This window comes from Rhineura floridana, chromosome 7 (genome assembly GCF_030035675.1).
Source record: "Rhineura floridana isolate rRhiFlo1 chromosome 7, rRhiFlo1.hap2, whole genome shotgun sequence".
In the NCBI taxonomy this organism is placed as follows: domain Eukaryota; kingdom Metazoa; phylum Chordata; class Lepidosauria; order Squamata; family Rhineuridae; genus Rhineura; species Rhineura floridana.
The window spans coordinates 118,951,163-118,956,910 of record NC_084486.1 but is presented as its reverse complement, the minus strand read 5'-3'; positions in this window follow the sequence as shown (position 1 = coordinate 118,956,910).

Here is a 5,748-nt window from a genome sequence, read left to right as displayed (position 1 = left end):
GTCCTCTCTTTGAAGGGATGTGTCCTGGCCGAGGCCAGTTTAAAGATAAGAGAAGCATAAGGAGGAAGCAGTGGGGGTTCATACATTAGGGCACTACCTCACTGGTGTCATTCTGCCATTAACCAGTCTCCACCTGCCTCTTACAACAGGCTGTGGGATGCGTGTGTTGCACCTTGTAGAACTCAGCAGGGTGGAAGATAGGAACAAAACCAGAATTAGTTGCTCTCGCTCCACCTGCTGTTGGCCTCCTTGACTTCTGCCTTACCAGTTCCAATGGACCACTGGAAGGAAGACTTCAGGGGCCTTGAACTTGCCCATCAACTGTAGGCACATGGGCCGATTGAGCAGGCACCCAAGATACCTGGCTAGAGTCTTCTCCCATTATGGTGAGATGTATTGTGTTTTTTTAAAAATTGTAGGAACCATTTATTTATTTATTTAACTATTTCTATATCACATAATATATATAAAAATCTCTAAGTGGTGTACAGAAGATAAAACAGTAAATATTATAAAAATATACAATAAAACTACAATACAAATGCATACATAATACAAATTAACAAATAAATATTAAGACAATTGCCTTGCACTTCTCCACTTAACATCTCTCAACCTCCTAGCTCTCACCCAGGACTCCACCCATCCACCCTGGCTCTCACCTAGGGTCCAACATACACAAGTAGCCCCCAAAGTTTCTTAATATTTCTTAATTTGGTTTCTATATAAAGTAGCATATCCAAATTTCTTCCATCTTTTGCCCCCTCTCCCTTGTGGGTGATGCAGTTTCTTGTTTCTTGGCAACGGGTAAGCAGCCACCCTACCCTCAAAAGATATTCCCTCCCTCCATTGTTCCCATTTTTTAGATTTTTCACCAGGGTCCCCAACCACCAGTCCTCAAAATACCTTCAGTCCACTCTCAATGATAATCCATATATCCATTATTAGCAACCCTTCCATTCTGTTTCCATGCCTAGGCCAGTAGTGTAGTGGCAAATTCAGAAGTGCAGGGTCCCTTCATGATAGTCACAGCCATGCCTCTCCCCCCTTTTTTGCTGCTGAGTTGAGAATGAGATCCTTGTTAATGCCTTCTCCCACAACAACAGATATCCCTAGGAGTCAATAAGCATGAAAGGGGAGAGTGTTAACGACTGAAAAGAGTCTTCTCAGTGGCTGACTCACCTCCTTTCACTTTGATTAGCTCTGATCAGCAGGAAAGGACAAGGAAGCATGTTAGAAGACACTTTTCAGTAGCTAACACACTCTGCTTTCATGCTGATTGCTGGTAGGATGCTGGAGACATTGGGACCCTGTTCCCAAAAAAGTAAGGGGTCTAAGACACCCTGAATATCTGCACCCCTGGCTAGGACTCCTCCATATTCCCCCTGTGGACATCCCCATTAGGTTATAATTATGTGTTTAATTTCGTTTGTTTATACATGGTTCATTATATGTATGGCCAGCTATGTTTATATTGTTATGTGTTTGGGGTTGAGATGGATAATTTCTAAAAAACCCACTCTGCTGGTCAGATGAGTTCCTTTTGTTAATCTAATAGAGTGGCCAGGTAGGTTAATGGGTCTATTAGGTGCCTATCAACTGGTGAATGGGCCAGGAGATCCTTTTGTCATTGAAACTCTTCAGGAGAGCTTCCCACACCCCCACCTGGGGCCGAGGAGAGATTAGTGTTTTTAGTGTGTCTGAGAAAAGGCTGGGAACTGCACGCAGGCAGGCAGACTGGCTCTCTGCACCATGGCTTTGGGGTGCCTCCTGTAACCCTGATGGAAAAGCTGGATATTGGACTGCTGATGCCTTGAATCCCTCTATCCTAAGCTCAGGTTGGGATGTGTGTTTCATAAAGACACCACAGTATCCGCTGACCTTCTTCCCAAGGAAACAAAACCCTGGTGGAGCACAGGGACCCCTGGAAATTTCACCGCTTGGAGATTGGGTTGGCTTGCAACAGTATGTAATCTCATGTTTTTGAATTATGGAACCGGAATCTTTGTATTCTTTTAAAGAGATTACAATAAAAGTTTGTTGAAAACTAAAAAGAAAAAATCTTCCCATTAGTTCCTTCAGAACATACCAAACGCATCATGGTAAAAATGTCCCAGGCTATGGTCTGAAGACACATGAGGCCAGCACCCTGGGTCAGGTCTGGTTGATGCCTGGATGGGAGACTGCCTGGGAACCATATGTAAGCTACCTTGGGTTTCTATCATGAAAAGAAAGGGGGGCGGGATAAATGAAATAAATAAAAATTCCATCTCCCCCACCCCAACATTAATAGCTTTTCTTGTTTCAGGTTGTCTCTTTCCCCCATTTTAGCTCCTCCCTTCATCCCCTTATCTCAAGAGACATGGCAACTGTGCCATTGACTTCCTTCTCTCCTGAATTAAAACTGTGTATAATAAAAACCATTATTTGCATACATCCAGTATTTAGTTTAATGACGCAGCAGAAGATATTAAAAGAATGAAAATAATGGCAACATCAAGGTGGTGTCCACTGCACTACATTTTTGTATGCGAACATTAAAAACAGGAATCTCTGCTCTTAAACCAGATTATCAGTTCATAGACTTATTCTAAAGAAGTCTAAATGAGGTAAAATGGCTTGAACTTCATAAATATCGTATTTTAAAAAACATATACTCGGTTTGCTAATTAAACTGGAATTTAAATGAAACAAAAATCTGCTTAAAATGTCAAAAGGCTTTTTTCATTTACAATATTTAGGATTTTTTTAAAAATCAAACATTTGTGAGTTGGAGAACACCCCTCTTTTTCTACAATAAAAAGGTACTCAGGAAAGCACAAGATTAATATTACACTCCTTGTTTCTAAGCCTTTATTATTTTTTGCAGTTATTTTTTGCAATTGCAACGTTGAAGCATTTCTAAAAGCCAAAGTTCTTAAGTATCTAATGCAGGGATGGGGAAGCCTTTTTCTGTGGAGGGTCATGTGCATGCTGGCAGTGGCGTGGGCCACCTTCCTCCTCCCAGAAAGTTGCCTGGGAAGGGACAGATCACTGTAGCCAAAGGTGTGAACTGATTGCTTGCAGAAGACTTCCTTCTTCCCATCACTCAATCCATTTTGAACCAGGCTACCTAAAACATCGGAGAGCCAGTGTGGTGTAGTGGTTTGAGTGTTGGACTACAACCTGGGAGACCAGGGTTTGAATCCCCACACAGCCACGAAGCTTGACCTTGGGCCAGTTGCTGCCTCTCAGCCTCAGAGGAAGGCAATGGTAAACCATTTCTGAATATCGCTTACCATGGAAACCCTATTCATAGGGTCTCCACAAGTCGGGATCAACTTGAAGGCAGTCTACCTAAAACATCAAACCTGATGGAAAATATGGCCCATACTTTATTGTCTTTGTAGCAGAAGGGTTTCTGAACAGAACTTTTAAGATTATTACTAATCCAGGTAAATACTGCAGTAAAAGTGAGGTAAAGACTGGACAGTCTGTCAGAATCGGCAAATCCTAGAACTGAGTTCATTATGGTGTGAGCAAGAGAATGGAAGAACCTCTACTTGAGTGCTGTACTGCCTGGCCTGGCTGATGCTACATCTCCGTTCTCATGGTGTACATTCACCTAGCCTGTTCACTTGAAGGTTTACTTTTGGGGGGAAATAGTGGTTTCAATGGAGCTACTCTTACAACAGGACTTGTAACCCATAATTTAATTTCACTTACTGATCAGTTGATGCCTTCCAGATAATTAGTTTGTGGTCAGCAAACAGTTGAGAATATTTTCCTGTCTGAGCCATGCATGGATATCCTTTCCTAGTCTCTTCTGAGTGTGTGTGTGTTGCTCACATGCCCTATTGTGCATGATCCTCCTATAGCCAAGCAAGACACTGCTGCTACCTGTTATGACAGGCGTGGAGAAATGTAGCTCTCTAAGCCTCTCTGTCTGGCCCTTGAGACTCTCCCCATCCACACCCCATCCCAGGCACACCCCTCACTGAGGTTGTTTCACACCCTCCCTGAGTGTTTTTGCCTGGCTGGAATGTGTCTTTGAACTCTGCCTCTTGTGTGCCTAGATGGAGGATAGAGAGGAGTGTGTGTGTATAGATACTAGCCTACTGTAAGAAGTAGGCTGTGCCCACCACTGGCACGTGGTCCTGGGAAGGTGGCCCAGAAGGGAAGCCCTTGGGCTGAAAAAATTCTCCACCCCTATGCCATGAGGAGAATTGTTTGTCCTCCCCCACCTTTCCTCAGGAGTCCCTTCCTTTCTGTCTTACAGGGTGTGCTCTGTTCATACATCCCGAAGTGCACTTAAAGAGCTGTGGCTCTTGATCTTGTTTGACCAGAGTTCTAAGGCTGTGTCCAAAGTACATATTGAGGACAGTTGGACTCTTGTCTTATTACCTGTGATTCTCTGGTTATCATAAGGTGCTGCCTTATACCGAGTCAAACCACTACTCCGTCTAGCTATTATTTTCTTCACAGACTGGCAGTGGCTCTCTAGGATGTCAGGGAAAGGCCCACCTGGAGATGCCAGGATTTAATATGGAGACTTCTTTATGCAAAGGATGTGCCGTATCATTGAGCTAAGGGATATTTTTGAGTGCATATGTTTGTTATTTGTACAAGTGGTTTCTTCTTATGCTTGACGCTAAGTGTTCATTCACCTATTCACAAGTCCACAGGTGTGAGGGGAAAGCTAGCAGACAATGCAAGATTCCTTTCTCTTGCTCCAAAGTGCTCATTGGGTTATAGGGGATGTGTGTGATATCTGAGACTCTCCATAGGAAAACCTGTTTTTATTTATTTGCTTACATGAATGTACCACTGGCAGAACACTGTGCCAGCAAGAGTGGATTTGTCCCATTGACAGACCTAGGATTGTGTCTCAGCCAGAAGGTCCCTAAGGTCCCAGGGTAGGTCACAGCAATTTAAAATGCAACATTTAAAACAGTTTAAAACAAATTACAATCACAAGAATAGTCAGGCCTGTTGCCAGCATAAAGGTATGGGGGGGGGGAACAGAAAAAGTATGGAGGGGGAGAATTTTTTAATAATATACAAAAATATTTAGGGGGGGGATTTTAGGGAGGCAGGGGGCCTAGCCTCCCTCCCCCCACAGCTGGCTACAGGCCTGAGAATAGTGTAGGTCTTAAAAATGTAAATCTCAAAAGCCAGAGTAAAGAGGTACATCTTTACCATAGGAGGAAACTATAGTGAAAGTGCCAGATGCCTTTCTGTGGAGAGAAATTCCAGTTTGTATATAGTATATAGTTTGTATATCGGAGATTGTGATGTCTTAAACAGCTTGGACGGGTAGATGAAAAATTATCAGAGTATGATGAACTAGACATGATGACTTGCGTGCATCGATACAGGCTGGCATGATACTGATGTCTCTAATGCCTGTGCTGTGGAAGAGGCAGCCAGTCACCTACTGTAGGATAACATCAGTCCTTGAAACGGGAGGTAGTGCACAGCGATCCTGTGAATGCTTACCCGAAAATAAATTCCATTCTGATCAGTGGGGATCCTGCAGAGGATCTGTGCGTTCCCCATTACTGTATTTTCTTCGAAAAATCTCTTTCATCTCCCTCACCCCCTCTCAAAATAAGGAGGGGTGGGAGAATTTTCAAATGTTGGCCCTTGTGCGTTTTCTTTTTTCAGACAGAGCGAGCTGTCTGGTTTGGGGACTTAAGGAATCTAGTGAAGCAGTGAGTTGCATGTCCAGCAGGTGGCGGCTAGAGCACCTTATTCTGGCTCTGGTAC